Genomic DNA, 9,162 nt, shown 5'->3' with positions numbered 1-9,162 from the left:
TCTCTTTGACTCATATGGAGTCTGGCTGAGGTATTTAAAACTTTTCAGCCGTATACATTTTGTTTTCTCGGCTGCTACTTAAATTAAACCCAGGGATGTCACTGCTGTCTGAGACACACTCCTCTTCACTCGTACTTTCATCCGCCTGCCCCTGCTTTCTTAATGTCTTTGCAGGAACGGAGCAAAGTTGAGGAAATTCCTTAGTACCTCAGGCAGAAGACTCCTCAACCACAGCTTCCTTCCGTTCCCTCAAAAGACCCCCTAAATCAACCTGCAGATCAAAAAAATCCTCGTCCTTCAAAACCGCTGCGTCCATTTCTATGGTAGGTTCGTACTGTCACGGTGAGGTGTAGGAGAGGACCCAAAAGCAGTTCAGCAGACGATATTATAACAAAAAAAGCGACACAAGCAGGACACGAACAGGCTGAGCAGGACACGTAACATGAACAAAGAACCCACAAAGAACACTGAAACAGACAGGGATATATACACAGACACTAAATTAGGGAACGAGACACAGCTGGGAGAGAAAGGCAAAAACACAAGGGAAGGAAGTAGAAACAGAGAACTGGTAATTAACAAAATAAAAGGCAGTCCAGCAAGGAGGGAGTTGCAGTAATCTGAGATGACAAGAGCCTGAGAAACAACAGAGGTGCTCATGTTGATGGTAAGGTCTTGGATGGGAGTAAAGTATTAGTCACATCGAACAATAACTATATTTAATGTAGTTACGACCGGCTTCCATTTCAAGCCACCAACACAGTATAACCTTCACTGCTTCAGAGCTCTGCAGAGCACATGCAAACGCAGTTTGTAACCAGGCAGGTACTTGATGTTTTCATGCTGTGTGTTGATGATGTCAGTGAGCTTCCTGCCATTAATGTTCTCTTCAAACACCCACATCTTCACTGTGGTGGCAAACCGCAGGGACATGGCATTATTTCCAATAATCCTGGCGATGGCAGAGCCCCTGCAGCCAAAGCAGAGGTCAGGAGGTCAGCTTGCTTTCACTTTCCATATGTTAAGTCCCTATAAATGCATTATTTATATGACGTGGGATGGACGGCATGATTTAATACACTGATTAAGAAAGCTGGCTCCGTAGTTTGCTGCAAACCAGACATCTTTGAAGTTGTGGTGGAGAGGAGGACACTGAACAAACTGTTATACATGATGGATGATCCTGAGCAGCCTCTCCACAGCTACTGGACAGACAGCAGAGCTCTTTCTCTAACAGGCTGATACAGGAAATCATTCCTGCCCGGAGCAATAACTCTCACAACACCTCACCCAACACATCTCATGCATATAGTATGTTATCCTATGTTTATATTTTTGTTGTAGTAGTTTGGTATATTCATAGTGTATTCAAATATATTCTTAGTTTTTTATAGATTTTATATGCATCTCTTCTTGTGTTGATATGTATATTTACTTTGTATTTCCTGTTCCTGTGCAATGCCTTGATATTATATTTGATACATTGATATTAGTGGAATAACATAAATACACCCCGCAGTTTGGATGTTCTCAGCTGAGGTTTTACTGCATTATTGATTCCCTGTGGCCGGCTGAAGGGGGAGTATCCCGGGCTGGGGGGAGTGACCAACCCGGGATTTCCGAGAGAGAGAGAGAGAGAGAGCGAGAGCTCCGCAGTGTCGGAATATCCCTCCCGTGTGTCAACAGTGTCAGCAGGCTGGAGTAAAGCTACACTTGTTTCTTGTATCTCACCTTCTCATCACTGCATCCCTTTGACAGAAACCTGTATTAAATCTATAAATCTCTCTCATTTGGCTCTTTACGCCTCTTGTTTTCCGCTGAAAAGCAGCAGTATGAACCGGCCAGCGCGTCAGGAGAGCCCTGCTCGGAGCCTCTGCAGAAGGCAGGAGAAGCGGGTCGGCCAGCCTCAAAGCCCGGCTGCAATGGAGCAGCGAGTAGGCTCCGGGACCAGGGACAGCGGCGCAGGGTCGGGCCCCTCGCACCATAAAACAGCCCGTAACAAGCGGCACCTGGAGGGTGTCCTGAAGAAATACACAAACCCGTTCCAGGGCTGGCAGAGCAGGTAGGTCACCGCACTGATACAGTGACGAAGTGCTTTTATACATCAACTTGAACCTTTTGGGTCTGAGCAGTACAATCTAGTTTATGACCATGACATCCGTTATATTATAATTTGAGATTATCATGTCTTGAAGATCCCAGACTGGTCCTTCCCCAATTTATTTATTTCTTGAACCTAACTGATCTGTTATATTTTTGAAAATATAATTTTCCTAAATAAAAGTCTAAAAACTGTTTCATGGCCTTACATTTTTTTAATGCAATTTAATTAAAAAAGTTAAAGTTAAAGTTAATTTCCACACTTCAATCAATCACTTCAAGCAATCTCTCTGTGTGGTTACAGTCATCATATAAAACAAAACACATACGCCTTAATTCAACAGCAATATGTTATTTATATATAATTTATTTGATCAAAGTCATCATGGCAAACTTGGGGCAACATCCTCCTGTGGAACAGGTCTATATACCATCAGGTCATCTTTCCACTCGCTACTCTGTATGTACATCCTTACATTCATTCAGTTGGAATCACATTCTATGGCAGGGGTCGGGAACCTTTTTGGCTGGGAGAGCCATAAAAGCCAAATATTTGTTTATGTATTTCCTTGAGAGCCATATATTTAATCAATTTGAACAAAACTTTATGCGTGCATTTTTTAAAGAATAACACGTCTCTGAGTACTAATAGCGGTATCAGTGTTGCATTGAACAGGTGCTCTTTTATTAAATAAACTAAACGCTTACGTTATTTATCTCATATTTCAGTGTTTACTGCACGGGTGTCAAACTCAAGGCAATTATGACCTCTTATGTCTGTTGTTGTTGGTGTTGTTTTTGTTGTTGTCCTGCATTTTAGCGCCTTGAGATTGCTTTTAGCTTTGAAAGGCGCTTTACAAATACAATTTATTATTATTATTATTATTATTATTATTATTATTATTATTATTATTATTATTATTATTATTATTATTATTATTATTATTATTATTATTATATCCGGCCCGCGAGAAAATATCATATGTCTGTCATACCTGGCCCGCCGGTTTTGGTAATTGCATCAATGCATGGCACAACCACGGGAAAAGACATTTGAGGAAGTATCTAAATATGTGAATGAAATGAAAGTTTTTGGAAAGAAAAGGGAAACACACCACAGATCTCTGGGACGATGTGAGCTGGCCTGTTTGTGCGACATAACGAAGCATCTCACTGTTAAACCTGCAGCTTCAGGGCCGTGTGATCACGGACATGTATCATGACGAGCTGCCTGTGAGAGACTCTGATGCAGAAGGAAACTTTGGTCACGTGTTTCCAAACACTGACAAACATCTCCACCGCTGTGTTCCCGACAGCATTCTGCTGATGCACTGAGAGTATTTGCCGACTTTGCTGCTCAGATATTTTAATTGAACTGCTCAGCAATCCGTCTGCAGTTGACTTAAATATGTTCCATATCTTTTTGCACTTTATGTGTACCCTGTTCAATAAATGTGGACGTGTTTGGCCCTCGACGTAGTCCCAGTTTTTAATGTTGGCCCTCTCTGTGAACTGAGTTTGACCCCCCCCCCCCTCTACTGCTTGCTTTGCGCAGTTTCTCCTCAGCTGTCTCGCAAAGGGCAGGGCTCCGCCCCCTACACACACACACACACACACACACACACACACACACACTTGTGTAAGTGTGTGCACTGAGCAGTCAGAGACAGGGCGGAGGACAGGAGAGGGGAGAACTAAAAACAAATCCTCTGCTAAATGTTTTACTTTAAAATGACACAGTATAATTGTTTATTACTTGTTAATCATGTTAAAACATGTCAGCTCAGAATTGTCTGCGAGCCATATCGCGTCATCAAAAGAGCCATAGGTTCCCGACCCCTGTTCTATGGTGATGGCTCAGTGAGAGGAGATGTGGGGGTGGGAGTCCCAGAAACACTTAATGAGTCATCCAGGATCAGGAAAGACCTGCACTCCTCTCCTGCATCTCAATACCAGCCCCCCCCCCCCTTTAACTACTCACTCTCTCACTGTCCGAGAGGATCGATAGGTAAAGCATCCAAACATGTAATGAGCTCCATGATCCCATTTTGACAATGTGAGGTATACTTACTTACAAACACACACACACACACACACACACACACACACACACACACACACCAGAGAAACTGGAGTTTTTAGTGTGTGTTTGTGTGTGTGCATCAGCACGTTGTGTATACATATGGTATGAATATCTCCATTCTATTAAGCCATGATCTGTGCTTTCATTTTTTCAGGCAGGCAGGCAGGCAGATTTACTGGCTTGGGCGATGACGGAACAGGGAATAGATGCGTGAGTGAAGAGGGAAGCACAGTTGATTGAAGATTGTAAAGATTGTGACATTTGGTGTGCAGATGGAAAATGGCAGGTCTAGTGGCAAAGTTAGGAACACTTTGGTGGGCAGTGGCGAAGGCAGGATCCATCTAGAGAAGGGGTGTCAAACAAATTTTATTTCAGGGGCCACATACAGCACAATTTGATCTCAAGTGGGCCGGACCAGTAAAATCACAGCATAATAACCTATAAATAACGACAACTCCAAATTTTCCCCTTCGTTTTAGTGCAAAAAAGTACATTCTGAAAATGTTCACATTTTATCTTTTTACAAAACATTATGAACAACCAACAACAAACAACAAAATTTCTTACAAAAAAAAGTTGCAATTTCAACAATATTATGCCTCAGTTTATCATTTACACATGTGTGTTACAAGTACAGATCACAGTGTATCTACAAAGGCACAAAGCATTTCGTCACAGGTATCTGGAACAGTATTTTACTTTATGATCAAAACAACACATTTTTACACCTTGCAAAGTCATGCCGCGGGCCGGATTGGACCCTCTGGCAGGCTGGTTTTGGCCTCCGGGCAGCATGTTTGACACCCCTGATCTAGAGGTTGAGCAGAAGGTCAATGGCGAATGTTGGATCTCTCTGCAGGTTGAGAAGGAGGCAGATAGTGAATGTGGGATCTCTCTAGAGCAGGGGTCGGGAACCTATGGCTCGCGAGCCATATATGGCTCTTTTGATGACGCGATATGGCTCGCAGACAATTCTGAGCTGACATGTTTTAACATGATTAACAAGTAATAAACAATTATACTGTGTCATTTTAAAGTAAAACATTTAGCAGAGGATTTGTTTTTAGTTCTCCCCTCTCCTGTCCTCCGCCCTGTCTCTGACTGCTCAGTGCACACACTTACACAAGTGTGTGTGTGTGTGTGTGTGTGTGTGTAGGGGGCGGAGCCCTGCCCTTTGCGAGACAGCTGAGGAGAAACTGCGCAAAGCAAGCAGTAGAGGGGGGGGGGGTCAAACTCATTCACAGAGAGGGCCAACATTAAAAACTGGGACTACGTCGAGGGCCAAACACGGTCCACATTTATTGAACAGGGTACACATAAAGTGCAAAAAGATATGGAACATATTTAAGTCAACTGCAGACGGATTGCTGAGCAGTTCAATTAAAATATCTGAGCAGCAAAGTCGGCAAATACTCTCAGTGCATCAGCAGAATGCTGTCGGGAACACAGCGGTGGAGATGTTTGTCAGTGTTTGGAAACACGTAGTGACCAAAGTTTCCTTCTGCATCAGAGTCTCTCACAGGCAGCTCGTCATGATACATGTCTGTGATCACACGGCCCTGAAGCTGCAGGTTTAACAGTGAGATGCTTCGTTATGTCGCACAAACAGGCCAGCTCACATCGTCCCAGAGATCTGTGGTGTGTTTCCCTTTGCGTTCCAAAAACTTTCATTTCATTCACACATTTAGATACTTCCTCAAATGTCTTTTCCCGTGGTTGTGCCATGCATTGATGCAATTACCAAAACCGGCGGGCCAGGTATGACAGACATATGATATTTTCTCGCGGGCCGGATATAATAATAATAATAATAATAATAATAATAATAGTAATAATAATAATAATAATAATTAATAATAATAATAATAAATTGTAAAGCGCCTTTCAAAGCTAAAAGCAATCTCAAGGCGCTAAAATGCAGGACAACAACAAAAACAACACCAACAACAACAGACATAAGAGGTCATAATTGCCTTGAGTTTGACACCCGTGCAGTAAACACTGAAATATGAGATAAATAACGTAAGCGTTTAGTTTATTTAATAAAAGAGCACGTGTTCAATGCAACACTGATACCGCTATTAGTACTCAGAGACGTGTTATTCTTTAAAAAATGCACGCATAAAGTTTTGTTCAAATTGATTAAATATATGGCTCTCAAGGAAATGCATAAACAAATATTTGGCTTTTATGGCTCTCCCAGCCAAAAAGGTTCCCGACCCCTGCTCTAGAGGTTGAGTCTGGCCCGAGGACCTGCGGTGAGGAAAAAGAGCTGGTAAGTGATGACCTGACTGCAGGTCAGACCTGTGGAGAGATGAGCAGGGTACTGGCGACAGGAGTGCTGAGCAGGATCCAAGCAACGTGACAGCAGAGAAGGAGGCTGGCGACAGTTCTAGGAGGTCTAGTTGGGCAACTGCTGACAAATGGGGTTCTGGCTGTTGAGCAGGCTGTGTCAGCCGGAATACAGGCAGGTGGGTCAGGGAAACAGGAGAATGCTACAAAATGGGAACTTGGGACCTCTGTAGCTCAGAAACTGAAATCCACTGCAGTTTGCGAACTTGGGACTAATACAGGAGATCACTGCAACTCAGGAACCGACAAGATGTCGGCTAGAACAACAAACTTGTCAAACAGACAAGACATTGATGAATGAAGTTGTAAAGAATATAAATATGAAAATCACAGGTCTGATTGACAACAAATGATCCCTTTAACAATTAGATGAAGCCAGCAATATCACATGTCTGACAATTAATTTGATTAATTGTTTGTGCAAAAATGTACACTGCATGTATATGTGCACTACCTTTCCCACAATTCAATGCTTTTCCTTTGAAGTTGAGTAAATTACACTACTACAGTGTTTTCTTATTCTCACTATAGAGTAAATTATTGAAGTGTTGTGTTGATTATGTAAAGAATAGTCTCATGTGGAGATTCTGGAAACAAACCTTGTCCCACCTGAAGAAAATATACTTCAATCCTGTTATCAGGCAAAGGTGTTGTGGGCGTATTCAACCCACAACAGTTGTTTGAACCCAGAGAAGAGACAACGCATGGCCATCTCGATTTCCTGATAAATCCTCTCAGTTTGGCAGTTAGACTGAGGGTGGAAGCCAGATGAAAGGCTGACGAGGCACCAAGAAGACGGCAAAACTCACACCAAAAACAATAGGGGAACTGGGGCACCCCGTCCGAGACATAGTCCCTGGAGGGGCCCTGCAAACAGAAAACATGATGTTACATGAGTTCAGCAGTTTGTTTAGCAGATGGTAATTTGGGTAAAGTATGGTAGACTGAAGGTTGGTTGGCACACACTGTTATCGGAACAAGCACTAGGGGCAGGAAAACTTTGTCCTCCAAAGGCCAGGGGACAGCACCAACGACGCTCGGGGACGGCAGATGCAAAGCAGACAGCCGTCGAGTGCGCTGGCTGGGATCAAATCAAATCAAATTTATTTATATAGCCCAATATCACAAATTATACATTTGTCTCAGTGTTCTTTACAGACTGTACAGGTTACCACACCCTCTGTCCTTAGACCCTCGCATCGCACAAGGCAAAACCTCCTAAAAGAAACCCCATAATTAAAGGGGGAAAAATGGAAGAAACCTCAGGAAGAGCAACTGAGGAGGGATCCCTCTCCCAGGACGTACTCTTAGAGACTCTAGGAACTACAAGTAACCCTGCAGTATGGGAGCGCAATGCTCTAGTTGGTTTATAAGGTACTATGAGATCTTTAAGATATGCTGGAGCCTGACCATTAATTGCTTTGTAAGTCAGGAGAAGGATTTTGAATTCTATTCTGTATTTTGCCGTGAGCCAGTGCAGAGCAGCTAATAGAGGTGGTGGTTATACATGATTGCTTTCACCTGTTCACCCTTTTTGCAAAGACAGTGATCCTGGGAATGATATTTTCTGATGACCGCACTCTCATACACCATTTCATTATTGGGTAACTGGTATCAGTGGTATTTTTTACATTTTTTGTAGAAGAATAAATGTTAAAACAGTGGAACAGAATTATTCTTGCCGTGTTTTCTCTCATATTTAGTCCCTCTTGGCTTTTTTGGACTGCCTACAGCTGCTAGAACAGAAACGTCTCAAAACAAAATGTTGATGTTGAAATTAGATGTGTATTGTGGATTCCTTTGATCGCTTTGGGATGCTTTGGATCTTAAAGGAAACATTAAAACGGCAGGACCACCACTGTATTCGAGGGCAGCTCATTTAATCATTACTGCTAGGGACAAAAGCCCTACAGCAATCGACACAGCAACAGAAGTGATATGAAACTTGGTGTCAATTCTTACTGTGTAAGTTGTTTGAACACAGTGTGAATTAGATACTACTGCCTGTCCATTGGGGACGTGTTGCTTGCTTGTGTTTGTTTATTGCTGCTGGAGGTTGTTTATGATTGGCCGCAGTGGATTGATTGATTTATTGTACATTCACTATTGGGAAATGGCGTGGATCAAAGCCAAATTCAGATGTCAAAGTTTCAATAATAAATGAACAATAGACAGAAATCCTCTCCGGGAACCATCACCTTACCGTGGTGGAGAGGTTTGTGTGTCCCAATCAACCTGAGAGCTGTGTTGTCTGGAGCCTTGTGCACCTGGTAGAGTCTCCCAAGTCAAATTAATCTCAGGCGAGGGGCCAGACTAAGTATGGTTCAAAACGACTTCATGTAACAGAGGGAAAGAGAAGGAGAGACCCTGACCCGTCTGGAGCCAGGCCCAGAGGGAGGGCCCGATAGCGCGCGCCTGGTGGCCGGGTTTGCCACGAAGCCTGGTTGGGCACAGCCCGAAGAAGCTACGTGGTGCCTCCCATCCATCCATCCTGTGGGGACAGGAAGGATGGTAATAATAATAAATTGTCTTTGTAAAGCGCCTTTCAAAGCTAAAAGCAATCTCAATGAGCTAAAATGCAGGACAACAGCAAAAACAACAACAACAATAACAACAGACATAAGAGG

The sequence above is a fragment of the Cottoperca gobio genome, chromosome 16 (assembly GCF_900634415.1).
Source record: "Cottoperca gobio chromosome 16, fCotGob3.1, whole genome shotgun sequence".
NCBI classification, from domain to species: Eukaryota; Metazoa; Chordata; class Actinopteri; order Perciformes; family Bovichtidae; genus Cottoperca; species Cottoperca gobio.
Note: the sequence above shows the minus strand (reverse complement) of the source record.